Source organism: Ipomoea nil, unplaced genomic scaffold (genome assembly GCF_001879475.1).
Source record: "Ipomoea nil cultivar Tokyo-kokei standard unplaced genomic scaffold, Asagao_1.1 scaffold2480, whole genome shotgun sequence".
NCBI classification, from domain to species: Eukaryota; Viridiplantae; Streptophyta; class Magnoliopsida; order Solanales; family Convolvulaceae; genus Ipomoea; species Ipomoea nil.
This window is the reverse complement of record NW_017618908.1, coordinates 4,882,156-4,900,281: the sequence shown is the minus strand read 5'-3', so window position 1 is coordinate 4,900,281 and position 18,126 is coordinate 4,882,156. Positions and strand designations below refer to the sequence as shown.

The window sequence follows — 18,126 nt, the reverse complement described above, 5'->3', positions numbered from 1 at the left end:
GTAGCCCAAGAATGGGAAGGAACTCGATCTTGTTCGGCTAGTGGTAGAACATGGTGGCCCATTGGAGGCTAACTATATTATTTTTGTTGGACATTGAAATGAACTAAAAATTTTAGACTTTAAGCTTGGCAATGAACATTGGACTAAACGAGACAAGACCAAATACAAACTGAGTTGTTGAAACACTATAATTAAAAACATAATACTTATTAAAAGATTTACGTCAAAAGATAGTATATAAAATGTTCAACAACAAAAAAATACAATTCAAAATTTTTCTTAAAAGTAAATTTCATTGTACATATTTAGATTTAAATCGTTCACCAAACTGTTCACCGTACATATTTATTAAATAAATATTTAAAAAAAAAATTAGACACCTATTTTTGTTGGGCTTGTGCAGTGGCATTGATTGCGCATGGTCAGGGCAATAGACAGTCCACACAGTTGTGTGAACCACGGTCCAAAAATGATATTGTTTTGCTTAATTTTATTTTTTTGCTCGTCTAGTTGTAATATACATTTTTATAACTCATAATGTATATTATTTTAAAAAATAATGTACATTATATATTATCCCAAATGTTTCATTATGCTAACACGTAATGTACATTATTTTAACACATAATGTACATTATTCTACTACGTAATATACATTATTCTAAAACATAATGTACATTATTCTAATATATAATGTACATTATTTTTAATCATAATATTCACGACGATATTTTGAATCGTGATCCACACAATAATTTGCTTAGTCGGCTGGCCAGGGATAGAATGGTGGCAAGCCAGTTTTCACAAGGTGCCATGAGAACTTTGAAACCCATATTTCACTCCAAGACTCGAGATATATGGTAATCTCATTGTCTTAATTAGAAGTAAGCCTAGTGAGGTTGAACAATTGGCCTAATTAGCAACAGATGGGCGAATTATGCCAATCGTTATGCTATGCATCCGTATGCACCATGCATGGTGCATACGGATGCCAAAACGACGTCGTTTTATAAAAAACGCGCGTCTCCCCTTTAAAAAAAATTCAGATTCGATTCTCAGTAACAACATTATATTGTTCATTCATTCTGGAATTTTAGTTCATAGATTATGGAATTATAGTTCATTGATTATGGAATTATAGTTCATCGATTATGGAATTGTAGTTCATCGATTCTGAAATTTTAGTTTATAGATTATGGAATTTTAGTTCATTCATTCTAGAATTTTTAGTTCATAGATTAGATTATGGAATTATAGTTCATCGATTATGGAATTTTAGTTCATATGTTGTTGCTGGGAATCGAACCTGATTTTTTTTTTTAAGGGGAGATGCGCGTTTTATTAAAACGACGTCGTTTTTGCATCCGTATGCACCATGCATGGTGCATACGGATGCACAACATAATTTTTGGAATTATGCCGTGGAGTCGTGTCCACCTTGTAAGGTGGACACGATTCTAAAACTATCATAATTGTGAATATAGAGTTCAAAAATTATGAATATTGAGTTTTATAATTATGAATATAGAGTTATGAACATAGAGTTCTATAATTATGAATATAGAGTTCTGTAATTGTGAATATAGAGTTCAATAATTGTGAATATGAAGTTCAAAGATTATGAACATAGAATTTTATAATTGTGAACATAGAGTTCAGTAATTATGAACATAGTGTTCTGTAATTGTGAATATAGAGTTCAATTATTGTGAATATGAAGTTCAAAAATTATGAACATAAAGTTTTATAATTATAAACATAGAGTTCAGTAATTATCAACATAGAACCGTGTCCACATTGCAATGTGGACACAGTTCCACGGCATAACAATTCCAACAGTTATGCTATGGACTCTGGTCCACATTACAAGGTGGACCTGAGTCAAAATACACAATTTATATACTGATGAATGTTCACAATTTACATACTGAATGTTCACAATTCAAATTGTGAACATTCAGTATGTAAAACTGTGAACATTTAATATGTAAATTGTGAACATTCAGGATATAAAAATTGTGAATATTCAATATGTATTGTGAGCATTAAATATATAAATAAATTGTGTCAATGTGGGCCCAGGTCAACAGAATAATTTGCCCCTAGTTAGGGTCAGGGTCAAGGTCAAGCTCTGATCGGTTAAGAGTTACGGTGATAGTGCCTCTTGTGGAGGATAATTCACATAGCTGACACAAAGTCTAAGTTGAAAATTCTAAACCATTAGCTAATCCGGAAAACTTGAGTTACGGTGATAGTGCATCTTGCGGAGGATAATTCACATAGCTGACACAGTCTAAGAAGTTGAAAATTCTTACCCCAAAAGGCTGAAATTCTCAACCCTAAGGGTCCCAAACTCTGATCGGACAGAGTATGTGGGAGGATGTAAATCACGGTGACTCAATGGGTTAGTAGACAGAACTAAATGCCGGGCACAAGAAATCTGCCCACTTTGGACATAATTCCCACACTGCCGCCGCCGAGGTTCGAACCTTTGGTCTCTTACCATAGAAGTTGAAAATTCTAAACCAACCGCTAATGTGGAAAACTTAGATGTATAATTGATCTGTCCAGCGAGGGCAAATTATATCGTGTACCGCGGTACATAATCGATTATGCACTGCGCATCAAAACGACGTTGTTTTTATTAATTGCTTCACATCTTTGTGCCTTTTTAGTGCACATTGTGGTGCCTTTCAGTGCACATTGTTGTACATTCTAGTGTACACGTTTGAAGATTGTAGGTGCCAAATTTTTTTTAAGAGCGGTTGACTTGAATGAATTAATGGTTGAGATTTATCAGTATTTTTCACTTGGAAACTCCTTCGTACCTTATCTTAAGAGAAAAAAACCATGCACCTTAAATTTGACCTAAATGCAAAAAGATCGAATTGCCACCACGCGTTTTTTTAAATCATGTGTAGTAGGCCTTCCCAGGTGTAGTTGTGCGGTTAAATTTGAGCCATTGATATTGCCTAAATCAACGTCCAGGATTAACAGTGATTAAAAAAACGCACGGTGGCAATTCGATCTTTTTGCATCTAGGTCAAATTTAAGGTGCATGGTTTTCCTTCTTTAAGTGCGTAATTTTTCTTCTTAAGGTGGGTGATTTTTGTGCTTAAGGTGAGTGGTTTTTGTACTGTGTGGCTTAAGGTGCGTCAGGTGTTTAAACTTAAGTGTGTCGATCTAAAGCTTTAAATGCATGGTTTTCCTTCTTAAGGTGCGTGGTTTTTTCTTTTTAAGGTGCATGGTTTGTGTGCTTAAGATGTGTCAGTTGTTGAAACTTAAGGTGTTTTGTTTTCCTTTTTAAAGTGTGTGATTTGTATGTTTAAAGTGCGTCAGTTGTTGAAACTTAAGTGCACAATTTTAAAATTTTAGGTTGTGATTTGTATTTTTAAAGTTCTTTGTTTGTGAATGGATGCTCTAAGGTCTAGCGAATTAAAGTCTCCCAATCTATAAACAATAAATTTTCATCAAGAAAAGCAAAACAGATAGGTTGTCAAAATGAGAAGTCTTTTCCTGCATTTTTTGTTCTCCCTTTTCTTGCTTTCCATGCACAAAATTTCCCATGCAAGGGATACACTCACTTCCACTCAGCTCCTCAAAGATGGAGACACCATTATTTCATCTGGTGGGAGCTTTAAGATGGGGTTTCTCAGCATCCCTGCTGGTTCCATAAACCGATATGTCGGTATATGGTACAACCAAATTCCTGTTCCAACAGTAATATGGATTGCCAACAGAGAAACTGCCATAACTAATACAACATCTGCTGTCTTGAAGATCGTTAAGCCTGGCCGGTTACTTCTTATTGACGGCAAGAATGACACTATATGGTCTACCAATGCGTCAAGAACAGCTCAGAATCCGATGGTACAACTGTTGGATTCAGGGAATCTTGTGGTGAGAGATTCAGAGGATGAAAACCCGGAGAATTTCCTGTGGCAGAGTTTTGATTACCCAACTGATACTCTTCTTCCAGGAATGAAGCTTGGGTGGAATTTTGTGACAGGCCACGAGGTATATGTGTTAGATATATTAAATGTTAGATATATAAATGTTAGATATATTAAATTTTGTGACAGGCCACGGACACTCCCCCCATGTATTATAAATGTTAGATATATTAAATATAATATATTTAATATAATATATATTAAATATAATATAATATATCTATAATATATATTAAATATAATATATCTATATATTATATTTATATATATTGAGAAGAGAGAGAGAGGAATAGATAATTTTATTGATGATTTAAAATGGTTAATAACAAGCCTATTTATAGTGAATACAAAACTAGTAAAGCATAAATTTAGGAGATGCATGCTCCATGTATTGTAAAGTCATGACCCACTTGTAAAGCCTTATTTCAAACCTCTTAATGAGTGCCTCCCTGAATTCTGAGATTAGCTTCAAGTTGTTTCCAGTAAAAACCAGATCATCAACATACAGACAGATTAAAACAATATCACCAGAATCAGTGCATTTGACATACAAAGTGTGTTCATGAGGACATCTCATAAAATCACTTTCAACAAAATATGAGTCAATGCAACCATACCACGCCCTAGGCGCTTGCTTTAAGCCATACAAGGCTTTTCTCAACCTGTACACTTTATTTTCCTCCCCTTTCTTTAGAAATCCTGCAGGTTGCTCAACATATATTTCTTCTTCAAGAAAACCATTCAGAAAAGCAGACTTGACATCCATTTGATGCAATTTCTAATCATTTTGAGCAGCAAGAGAAATAACCATTCGAACTGTATCAAGTCTACTTACAGGAGCAAAAACCTCAAAATAATCAATACCTGGTTTCTGCTTGTAACCCTTTGCTACCAACCGTGCCTTAAAACGGTCAACTTCTCCATTTGATTTGTACTTCGTTCTGTAAACCCACTTTACTCCAATCGGCTTCTTTCCAGGAGGTAAATCTGTTAACTCCCAGGTACCATTCTTTTCAATGGCACGTATCTCCTCATCCATCGCCTTAAGCCAATGAGTTTCTGTAGCAGCCTCCTCAAAAGTTAAAGGATCACAATCTGCAAAGAGAGCAAATTGAACAATCTCTTCATCAGACAGGTCATTATCATGACCCAAAACATAATCTTGCAAGCGAGCTGGTAAGTGGCGCTCGCGCTGAGATCGTCGAACTGACGACTCTGGCTGTGAAGGAGACTGGACATTATCTGGAATCGGTTGCTCTTCAACAATATTTTCAACAGCAGGAATAACAACTGAACTTTCATCTTTAGCTAACCAATCCCAAGCACCATATTCATCAAAAGTGACATCACGACTTATAACAACCTTTTTAGTTTCAGGATTGTATAGTTTATAAGCCTTTGAAGCGTCACTATAACCAATGAATATGCACTTCTCACCTTTATCATCCAATTTCTTTCTCAATGGATCTGGCACATGTGCATATGCGAAACATCCAAAAACCTTAAGATTTCTTATAGAGGGTTTCTTCCCACTCCAAGCTTCCTCAGGTGTCATATCACGGACACTCTTAGTTGGACACCTATTCAACACATAGACAGCACAAGCAACAGCTTCTGCCCAAAAAGGTTTAGGCAGATTCTTGGATTTCAACATGCACCTTACCATATCCATGATAGACCTATTCTTCCTCTCAGCCACTCCATTTTGTTGTGGAGTGTATCTAGCTGTCATCTGGTGTTGAATACCCTTCTTCTTCAGAAAATCATCACAGGCAATATATTCTGTACCTCTATCAGTTCTCAAGATTTTAATTTCATAACCACTTTGCTTTTCAACAAAAGCCTTAAATTGTTTGAAAACATCACATGCTTCAGACTTTTGCTTCAGAAAGTAAACCCATGTTTTTCTACTGAAATCATCAATGAAAGTAATAAAGTACTTACAACCTCCATGTGAGGGAACCTCCAACGAACATAGGTCTGAGTGAATAATCTCCAACTGTTTTGTGGCTCTCCTTGACTTGCCCACGGGAAAGGGATCTCTATGCTTCTTCCCAATCACACAAATCTCACAGATACGATTAGGGACATTCACAACAGGTAAATCAGAAACAAGTTCCTTTCTCGCAAGATAGTTTAACCCAGAAAAATGAAAATGCCCAAACCGCATATGCCATAACCAATTATCATCACAAACTTCAGAATTAAAGCAAGCAAGGAGAGTATGCTTAATTTTCAAAGGAAATAGTCGATTTTGGGACATATTTACCTTTGCAATCAAAACTCCTTTAGCATCTGCAATGGTACAACACCCCTGAGCAATATGTATCTTATATCCTTTTTCTGACAACTGACCCATACTCAACAAATTTTGGTGTAGTTCAGGAACATAGAACACATCGGATATAAAATTTTGAGTACCATCTTTCAACTGAATAGAGATTTTACCTTTTCCCAAAATTGGCACCTTTGACTTATTGCCAAACGTTACTTCAGACCGGACTGATTCATCCAATTCAGAAAATAATTCTTTCTTCCCACACATATGGTTACTACACCCAGTATCCAAGAACCATATGTTCTTATCTGCAGAAAAACTATCGCTGGCTAAAAGTAAAGTTTCAGAACTCTCACCAGACTTTTCAGCAGTGTTTTCAGCAATGTTTGCTTGATTTCCACGATTGTTGTCCTCATTATACCAACAATCTGCAATCTTGTGCCCATACTTGCCACAATTGTAGCAATGAAATGGAAATTTACCTTGTTTGGTATTACCTCCACCTCTTCCTTGGTTGGAGTTACCACGTCCTCCTCCTTGGTTGAAGTTACCACGACCTCTTCCACCAGGACCTCCTCTTCCTCTTCCATGACCTCTACCAGATCCTCCACCTCTTTGATTAGTGCCAGTCACATTAAGGGTGACTTGACTCTTCAAAGCTTCTTCTGCTAGTGGTTTCGATTTTGACGCAATCCTGTCAATATGACTTTCTACCATACCTTTCAGCTCTGCAATTGATAAGAGCTCGGTTTTGTGTGACTCTGTTATTGAAGCCACCACATGGTCATACTTCATCGGCATAGTTCGAAGAACTTTTTCAACCACTGCACCATCTTCAATCGTATCTCCATATAGCCTCATCTTATTCACCATATCAATAAGACGAGTGAAATACGCATCTACTGTTTCTGTAGAGGTCATCTCACAATTATCATACAACCTTCTCAACGACTGCAACTTAGACTTCTGTGCCCGATCAACTCCTTTGTGTGACACCTTTAAGATGTCCCAAGCTTGTTTTGCTGTTTGAGCACGAGCTAATTGCCCAAAAATGGAATAATGAACACCTTGGTGAATCTGACCCAAGGCCAATTTATCTCGCCGTATAGCGCCTGCATCAGCTCCTTCGGGTAGACCGGGATCAACAAAGCTCCAAAGATTTTGAGCTTGCAAATGTGTGGACATCATAATTTGCCAATAATTGTAATCGAGGTTCCCGTCCAATTTGGGACCCGACCATACAATATTGAAATTTGTAGCCATAATTCACTATGAAAAATACCTCGGGGTTGAAAGGTTGACTGGCTTTGATACCAAATGTTAGATATATTAAATATAATATATTTAATATAATATATATTAAATATAATATAATATATCTATAATATATATTAAATATAATATATCTATATATTATATTTATATATATTGAGAAGAGAGAGAGAGGAATAGATAATTTTATTGATGATTTAAAATGGTTAATAACAAGCCTATTTATAGTGAATACAAAACTAGTAAAGCATAAATTTAGGAGATGCATGCTCCATGTATTGTAAAGTCATGACCCACTTACTGCATCCTCAAGTTGAGTGCCTTAAAGATAGCCACTTACATGTAAATAACCACTTACATGTATTGACTCATATTTTGTTGAAAGTGGTTTTATGAGATGTCCTCATGAACACACTTTGTATGTCAAATGCACTGATTCTGGTGATATTGTTTTAATCTGTCTGTATGTTGATGATCTGGTTTTTACTGGAAACAACTTGAAGCTAATCTCAGAATTCAGGGAGGCACTCATTAAGAGGTTTGAAATGACCGATATGGGCCTTATGTCTTACTTTCTTGGCCTTGAGGTTATTCAGATGGATGGTGGAATCTTTATTTCACAGAAGAAGTATGCTGCTGATATTTTGAAAAAGTTCAAAATGGAAAACTCCAAACCAGTTTCGACTCCGTTAGCTGAAAAGTTAAAGGTGTCCAAAGATGAGTGTGGTAAGAATGTGAATGTTACAGCTTATAAAAGTTTAATTGGAAGTCTGAGGTATCTGGTGGCAACAAGGCCAGATATTTCTTTTGGAGTTGGAATACTTAGCAGATTCATGGAGGAGCCAAAAGAATCACATTGGGCTGCAGCAAAGCGAATTCTGAGATATGTGAAAGGTACGAGTAATGATGGACTTTTTTACTCTACTAATGAAGCTGTGGAACTTGTTGGGTACACAGACAGTGATTGGGCTGGAGATATGGAGACCAGAAAAAGCACATCAGGATATGCCTTCTATCTTGGTTCAGCCATATTTTCTTGGTCGTCAAAGAAGCAGCAGATTGTAGCACTTTCAACAGCAGAAGCAGAATATATTGCAGCAGCAAACTGTGCTACTCAAGCAGTTTGGCTGAGGAGAATTTTGGAGTTCTTACAACACGAGCAGGAAGCACCTACAACTATTTTTTGTGACAACAAGTCAGCAATATCGTTGTCCAAAAATCCAGTCTTTCATTGTCGCAGCAAACACATTGATATCAAGTATCACAAAATCAGAGAGTTAGTTGTTGAAAAACAAATCAACATTGAGTATTGTTCAAGTGAATGTCAAGTTGCAGATATCTTTACGAAGCCGTTGAAGACAGAGACATTTCTTAAATTGAAGAAAGATATTGGGATGACCAATATATCCAACTTGGTTTAAAGGAGGCAATGTTATAATAATATTATTATTATTATAATTTAATTAAACCAAGTATGTGGGAGTTGTGGCAATGCATGCAGATTGAGGATGCAGTAAGTGGGTCATGACTTTACAATACATGGAGCATGCATCTCCTAAATTTATGCTTTACTAGTTTTGTATTCACTATAAATAGGCTTGTTATTAACCATTTTAAATCATCAATAAAATTATCTATTCCTCTCTCTCTCTCTTCTCAATATATATAAATATAATATATAGATATATTATATTTAATATATATTATAGATATATTATATTATATTTAATATATATTATATTAAATATATTATATTTAATATATCTCCATTTACCTTGTTTGGTATTACCTCCACCTCTTCCTTGGTTGGAGTTACCACGCCCTCCTCCTTGTTTGAGCACGAGCTAATTGCCCAAAAATGGAATAATGAACACCTTGGTGAATCTGACCCAAGGCCAATTTATCTCGCCGTATAGCGTCTGCATCAGCTCCTTCGGGTAGACCGGGATCAACAAAGCTCCAAAGATTTTGAGCTTGCAAATGTGTGGACATCATAATTTGCCAATAATTGTAATCGAGGTTCCCGTCCAATTTGGGACCCGACCATACAATATTGAAATTTGTGACCATAATTCACTATGAAAAATACCTCGGGGTTGAAAGGTTGACTGGCTCTGATACCAAATGTTAGATATATTAAATATAATATATTTAATATAATATATATTAAATATAATATAATATATCTATAATATATATTAAATATAATATATCTATATATTATATTTATATATATTGAGAAGAGAGAGAGAGGAATAGATAATTTTATTGATAATTTAAAATGGTTAATAACAAGCCTATTTATAGTGAATACAAAACTAGTAAAGCATAAATTTAGGAGATGCATGCTCCATGTATTGTAAAGTCATGACCCACTTACTGCATCCTCAATCTGCATGCATTGCCACAACTCCCACATACTTGGTTTAATTAAATTATAATAATAATATTATTATAACAATATGTGAGGGCACGGAACAATGATAATGATCCAGCTTCAAGGCAATTCACAGCTCATTTTGATCGAGCCGGGTACCCACAATGTGTAATCAAGAAGGGTCCAGAAAAGGTTTACACAACAGGACCCTGGAATGGTCTGCGATGGAGTGGAACACCTGGATTAAAACCTGATCATCCTCATTACAAGTACCAGGTGTACATGAATCCGAGGGAGGCTTATGGCAGATATGATATCATTAACAACTCGGTTTTACTAAGGCTAGTTTTGACTAGTTCTGGTGATTTCCAATCCTGGACATGGATGATGAATGAGAGTCAAAGTTGGGTCAGTTTCATCAAAGCTCCAATTGATATTTGTGACGACTATGCAAAATGTGGTGCAAATGGAATCTGTAACATAGCAGACTCCCCAATGTGTGGATGTTTGGAAAATTTTGTGAATAATACCAGAGGGGGATGGGATTACTCGTCCGATGGTTGCCATAGGAGGATACCTCTGAAATGCAAGAATGGAACAGATGGGTTCAAGAAGTATTCTGGGATAAAATTGCCAGACACTACACATTCTTGGTTTAACACAACTATGAACCTTAAAGAGTGTGAGCACAAGTGTTTGAGCAATTGTTCATGCTCTGCTTATTCAAGTTTAAATATAAGCAATGGAGGAAGTGGTTGTTTGCTTTGGTTTAAGGACTTGTTTGATATTGATGAAATAAGGCATAATTCATTCATCTCCAAGTGTCTCAGCTCATCCAGTTCATCTGCTTCTACTCTGCTTGCTTTGTTTGTTTTTAGTCATAGTCATTAAGGGCATGTTAGTCTTTTCACCTTCATGGCAGTTATAACTGCCGGTTCATGTAGCTTGGTGGTCCACAGCTTTCTTTTCCCTTCTTCTTCTTCATATGTAAACAGCAGCTTCGAGCTTCAAGTTTTTCTGTGAGTTCAATGGCACATTTCCAATTTCTCTTCTAAGCTTTGAAGTTTTCCAACATGGTATCAGAGCGCCACCGGAGTTACGCCGCAGCAGTCACGGCGGAGACTGAAACCGGTGATGAGAATGACGGCGATCAAGCTGCTTCGTCCGAGAATGTTCCGATCAACCCTAGTCCTGTTCAGCATGTGGAAGAGCTCCACGATCCTATGTACCTACACGTAACGGAGAATCCTAACCTCGTGCTTGTATCTCCTCCATTGTCAGAAATCAATTATGCAACATGGAGCAGGTCAATGAGAATTGCACTTGAGGTTAAAAACAAATACGGATTTGTTGATGGAAGCATAACAAGTCCTGGAGAGTCTGATCCGAGGTATCCGACCTGGAGAAGGTGTAATAATATCGTGTGCTCCTGGCTGTTCAAATCGCTCAGTCCTACGATTGCAAAGGGAGTGTTGTACTTTGAAGTTGCAGCTGAAATCTGGAGCGTTCTTAAGAGCAGATACTCTCAAGTTGATGCTCACAGAATTGCAGAACTGCAGAACGAGATTTACAGATCTACTCAAGGTAACCTTTCAATTAACGAGTATTTCACTAAGTCTAATGCTCTATGGGTCCAAATGAATGCCATGAGGCCTATCCCTAAATGTGAGTGTGTACCGAGGTGTTCCTGTGCACTTATCAGCAGAATTCAGAAGGAGAAACAGGAGGATCAGATCATTCGATTCCTGGAAGGACTGAATGAAGAATATGAAAATATTAAGTCTGGAATTTTGGTTATGGATCCTATTCCTAGTATGGAAAAGGTCCTCAATATGGCACTTAAGATGGAGAGGAAGCTTAGAAACTCTGGCATGAAAAATGTTGATTTGGTTCAATCTAATTCTATTCAGACCACAACAACACAGAATACAGATGATCAATCAGTTGTGGCTGCTGCAACTTCCTTTAAGCAAAAGAAATTCAACAGTAATTCTGGGAAGAATGTTCCTAAGTGTACATTCTGTGGAAAGCTAGGGCACACCATTGAAAAATGTTACAAGAAACATGGTTTTCCCCCAGGATGGATTCCAGGTTATAAGTCCAGAGACAAACAATCTCAGGACTCTCAGCCTGCTTCTGTGAACCAAGTTGGAGATGTAGGCCTCACTGCTGACCAATTTCAGAGGCTTGTGACCTTATTGCAGAACCAAGGCCAAGGAAGCTATTCATCCAATAATGCTGCTGTGACTTTGTCCAACATTGGAACTAATCCAAATTCCAGAAAAAATGCAGAGAGACATATTGAAGGCAAGTTCATTCTTAATCCCCATGTTAATACTGTCTTGAATTCTGTTGATATTTGGATCCTAGATTCTGGTGCAACTGACCACATTACCTGTTCCCTGGATTACTTTGAGTCTTATTATGATGTTCATGGGGTATTGGTGAAGCTACCTAATGGGGAAACAGTTAATGTTACACACATGGGAGATATTAGACTTCACATGGATATAATGTTGAAAAATGTGTTGTTTATTCCATCCTTTTCTTTCAATATTGTCTCTGCTAGCAAACTGGCAAGAGAGTCAGGCTATGAGATTGTCATTGGGGCTGATTATTGTAATATTCAGGGCCATCTTGGGATGGTGGATGGTTTTGCTAAAGAGAAGGGAGGATTGTACCTGGTCTCCAATCCCCCAATCAGGAAGAGAGCTCATCCAATTCATTCTGATAGCAGCTCCATTGAGATGACTTGTAGTAGTTCTTCTGCTGAGATATGGCATAATAGGTTGGGTCACTACCCAATGAATAAGATGCAAATGCTAAAAGGAGTGAAAGTTTCACCTTGTACTATTCCTGAAACTCCTTGTGATACATGTTATTTTGCCAAACATAAGAAGGCTTCCTTTCCTCTTAGTAGTAGCAAATCAAAGAAGTGTTTTGATCTAATTCATATGGATATTTGGGGCCCCTTCTCTGTGGCCTCTCTTAATGGAGAGCACTATTTTTTAACCATTGTTGATGATTATAGTAGATATACTTGGTTGCATTTAATGAGACAGAAATCAGAAACCAGAACCATATTCCACAACTTCTATAACTATGTTCTAACTCATTTTGGTGACAAGATTAAAACTGTTAGAACTGACAATGGGAATGAGTTTCTGATGCAAGCTTTCTTTAATGAGAAAGGGGTGGTCCATCAAAGGTCATGTGTACACACTCCTCAGCAGAATGGGGTAGTGGAAAGGAAGCACCAACATGTTTTGAATGTAGCTAGGGCCTTAAAGTTTCAGTCTGGTCTTGATGACAGTTTTTGGGCACACTGTGTTTTGCATGCCTCTTTTCTCATAAACAGGTTGCCCACTGAAGTCTTGGATGGACAGTCTCCCTTCCAGATGTTGCACAAAAGAAATGTTGATTATAGTCTTTTGAGATCCTTTGGGTGCCTATGCTTTGCAGCCACTATTTCACAAGGAAGGAACAAAATGCAGACAAGAGCCAAGAAATGCATTTTCTTGGGGTTTCCTGCTAATATAAAGGGATATATGGTTTTTGATATAACTGATAGAACTGTTTTTGTCTCCAGGAATGTGGTTTTCCATGAGCATATTTTTCCCTACAAGGGACAACACTCAGGGACTGGTATTGATAATGCCACTTCAGATATCCCTGGTCCTTCACTTCCTTTGATTCCAACATATATTGAAGCAGATTATAATGTGTCAGATCAAGTTGGGAAACATAATAATAGAAAGATGATCAAAGATACCTTGTTGAATGATCACCCTATAGAAATACAGCCTGAGCAACAATCCACTCCAGACATCCATGTTGAACTCTCCCAGTCTAGGGATTACTCCATTGATCATGGTCATGTCCATGTCACACAGCCACATTCTGAGGATGATCTCAGAGACACTGATGATCAAGTTACTCAGCAGCAACTTAGGAGGTCTGTGAGATCAAGAAATCTTCCCTCAAAACTACAGGACTATGTGTGCCAGACTGCCACATCTGAGAACTTTAATACCAGATCTCTCAAAACATCCCCTCATTCTATAGGGAAGTTTATTTCTGATCAAAATTTACCCTTGGCTCATAGAATATGTGCAGCTGCTATTTCCTCCTCTGAAGAGCCACAGTCCTATCAGGAAGCAGTAATGCACTTGGAATGGAGACAAGCCATGGAAGCTGAGATACAAGCTCTGAATCAGAATAAAACTTGGATATTAACAGATTTACCAGCTGGTAAATCTCCCATTGGTTGTAGGTGGGTATATAAAGTAAAGCATAGGGCAGATGGTTCCATAGAAAGGTACAAGGCAAGGCTAGTTGCTAAGGGCTATACTCAACAACTAGGTGTTGACTACATTGAGACCTTTTCTCCTGTGGCTAGAATGACAACAATCAAAGCCTTTCTAGTTGTGGCTGCCATTAAAGCTTGGAACATTCAGCAACTTGATATTAACAATGCCTTTCTACATGGAGACTTAGAAGAGGAAGTGTATATGTTGTTGCCTCCTGGCTTTAAGAATGGTAAGCCAAATCAGGTTTGCAAGTTAATGAGATCTTTATATGGTCTTAAACAGGCAAGTAGACAGTGGAATGCCAAGTTAACTAAAGCCTTACAGGTGCATGGCTTTCAACAATCAGCTGCTGATCCTTCTTTGTTTACTAGACAAAAAGGAACCTCTTTCACTGCCCTATTGGTGTATGTTGATGATATCCTGCTAACAGGAACAGATTCCACTCAAATTGATGAATTAAAGCAGTCCTTGGATAAAGAATTCAAGATCAAAGATTTGGGGCATTTGAACTACTTCCTAGGCATTGAGGCTTTCAGAACTGATGCTGGAATCAACATTTGCCAGAGGAAGTATGCTATGGAGATCTTGAAAGAATATGGCTTTCTGGAAGCCAAACCAGCTAAAACCCCTGCTGTCACAGGTCTAAAACTGACTAATTGTGATGGAGTTCCCCTTGCTCAACCTGAAGTTTTTAGAAGATTGGTTGGGAAGCTCTTGTATTTAACAAATACTAGACCTGATATTTCATATGCAGTTCAACAATTGAGTCAGTTTGTGGAGAAGCCTAGAGATGTTCATATGAGAGCAGCTCATAGGGTATTGAGATATTTAAAAGGGGCACCTGGAAAAGGCTTATTCTATTCATCTAAAACACCTATGAAGCTGCAAGGATTTTCAGACTCAGACTGGGCAACCTGTGTGGATAGCAGAAGATCTGTGACTGGATATTGTATATATCTTGGGAGTTCTTTGATTTCTTGGAAAACTAAGAAGCAAGCCACAGTCTCTAGATCATCTTCTGAGGCAGAATACAGAGCTTTGGCTTCTACAACATGTGAAATACAATGGTTATTGTTCCTGTTAGCAGACCTGAAGGCAGAAACCACTACCCCAGTAACTTTGTATTGTGACAATAATTCTGCTATTGCTATTGGTGAGAATTTTGTCTTCCATGAACGTACTAAACATATTGAGATTGATTGTCATGTGGTTAGGCAAAAGATTAATGAAGGAATCATCAAACTTCTTGCTGTTTCTTCACAAAACCAGACTGCAGATGGCTTCACAAAAGCATTGGCTAAGCCCTTGTTTGATAAGTTTCATGATAAGCTGGGCCTTCAAGATCTTCATGCTCCAGCTTACGGGGGGGGGGGGGGGGTGATGAAATAAGGCATAATTCATTCATCTCCAAGTGTCTCAGCTCATCCAGTTCATCTGCTTCTACTCTGCTTGCTTTGTTTGTTTTTAGTCATAGTCATTAAGGGCATGTTAGTCTTTTCACCTTCATGGCAGTTATAACTGCCGGTTCATGTAGCTTGGTGGTCCACAGCTTTCTTTTCCCTTCTTCTTCTTCATATGTAAACAGCAGCTTCGAGCTTCAAGTTTTTCTGTGAGTTCAATGGCACATTTCCAATTTCTCTTCTAAGCTTTGAAGTTTTCCAACAGATATTCGGTTATTGTCTCAGAATGGACAAGACCTTTACATCAGACTCGATTCTTCTGAGATACCAGGTACAAATACAGAAAATTTTCATCTACTTTACATTTGATTATTTTTTCTCTGAGACAATTGTCTTTATTTAGTTACGTTGGATAAAAGATTGAAGCAACTAACACTTTCATGATACTACAGAGGAATTATTTCAAAAAAAAAAATGATACTACAGAGGAATCAGGTCATGCTAGCTCAAAGGGGAAGAAAGTACAAATCATTGTCTTAGGTTCTTTGTTACCGCTAACTATAATAATCTTGCTAGTTCTGTGCTTTGGTTTGTACCTCTACAAAAAGAGTAAGGAGAAAATGATGAAGCTGAAAGAATGGTTAGAAATACCGTTATTTGACATGTCTACAATATCAAGAGCTACAAATAACTTTTCAGAAAACAACAAACTTGGGCAGGGTGGATTTGGAGCTGTTTACAAGGTATGTATATGAAACTAAATTTACTTTTGAAACTTCTATACATTCAATTCATAACATCTACACGTTATTTACTACAAATGTTTAGGGTGTTCTAGAAGACAAACAAGAAATTGCTGTGAAGCGACTCTCAAAGACTTCCACTCAAGGAGTACAAGAGTTCAAGAATGAAGTAATTTGTATTGCCAAGCTTCAACACCGCAATCTAGTAAAGCTCCTTGGGTGTTGCATACAAGGAGAAGAAAAGATTTTGGTCTATGAATACATGCCAAATAAAAGCCTGGATTCCTTTATATTTGGTTTGTTTTCTAATCTCTCCCTTACCTCTAATGCACTATAATTACTTAATTATATATATATTGTGAAACCTTAAGTTGATTAATTAACATCTTTTGGTAGATGAAGCAAAGAGCATATTGCTTGATTGGCCAAAACGTCATTCCATTATCAACGGAGTTGCACGAGGATTAATGTATCTCCATCAAGATTCTCGACTAAGAATCATTCATAGATATCTTAAAGCAAGTAATGTTTTGTTGGATAACAATATGAATCCTAAGATTTCAGACTTTGGGTTGGCAAGAAGTGTTGGAGGGATGCAACAGAAGCAAATACAAACCATATTATTGGGACACAGTTAGAACCTTTATATTGTGTTATTTATGTTGCAACATCCAACTGTTTTCTACTAATTTTATTAATACAGATGTTTTCTTTGATACAGCGAATACATATCACCTGAATATGCAACTGACGGAAGATTTTCAATAAAATCAGATACATTTAGTTTTGGAGTTTTGTTGATGGAAATTGTGAGTGGGAAAAGAAATAGGGGATTCTCCCACCCAGGCCACAATCTTAACCTTATTGGTCATGTAGGTCATAAAAAATTACACTTATATGTGTGTGTGTGTATATCACTTCTATCACACTTATTTATCTAAATTCACTTTGCAGGCATGGAAATTGTATAAAGAAAACAGGGCGTTGGAACTAATTGATGTCCATCTTGCTCCATCGTGTGATCTGTCTCAAGTTCAAAGGTGTATTCATGTTGGATTGCTATGTGTGCAACAACGTCCAGAAGATAGACCGATCATGTCTTATGTGGTAACAATATTGTCCAATGACAATACCTTACCTGAAGCAAAAGAGCCTGGATTTTTCACAGAACAAAGAGTAAACATGGGTGGTTGCTCTTCAAGCACACAGGGAACAGGTTCTAGAAACGAATGCACCACGACTGTTTTGGATCCTAGGTAGAGCATATACAACAAAATCCTTGTAAAATAGTTAGTTGAACGTGGATGGCTTCTTCTGATTTTGGTTATGAATTTGAACGCAAGTTAGTTGTAGTGTGAAATGAAATATAATATAATATGAACACATAAAATTTTCTTGATAACATGACTTGATTGGTAATTTATATCATGGATCAGGGTCCACATAACATTATGCACCCGGAATCAAAACGACTAGGTACATAATTAATACTTGTAATGTATAGAATTTCACAATACAAGACATAGAAAATCACAACACAAGACACATACACATGTTATATATTTACTTATTTTTCAGATATGATTTAAGTACATAATTTGTGTTCATAGGCACAGAATTTCACAACACAAGACAAAAAATTCATAACATAAGACACAATAACTAATTTGTCTCAAACACAGAATTCATACTCTTAGGGGGCGTTTGGTTCAGGTTATATAAGATAACCAAGGTTATATTTGCTTGGTAATATAAGATTCCCATTTTGGTTCAGGTTATGTAACTTTTTCAAG

At 36.9% G+C, this 18,126-nt stretch overlaps 1 pseudogene; it reads left to right on the top strand.

The window, feature by feature from the left end:
- Positions 1-3,488: 3,488 nt before the first annotated feature.
- On the top strand, positions 3,489-17,593 carry LOC109152941 (annotated as a pseudogene).
- Positions 17,594-18,126: the final 533 nt, after the last annotated feature.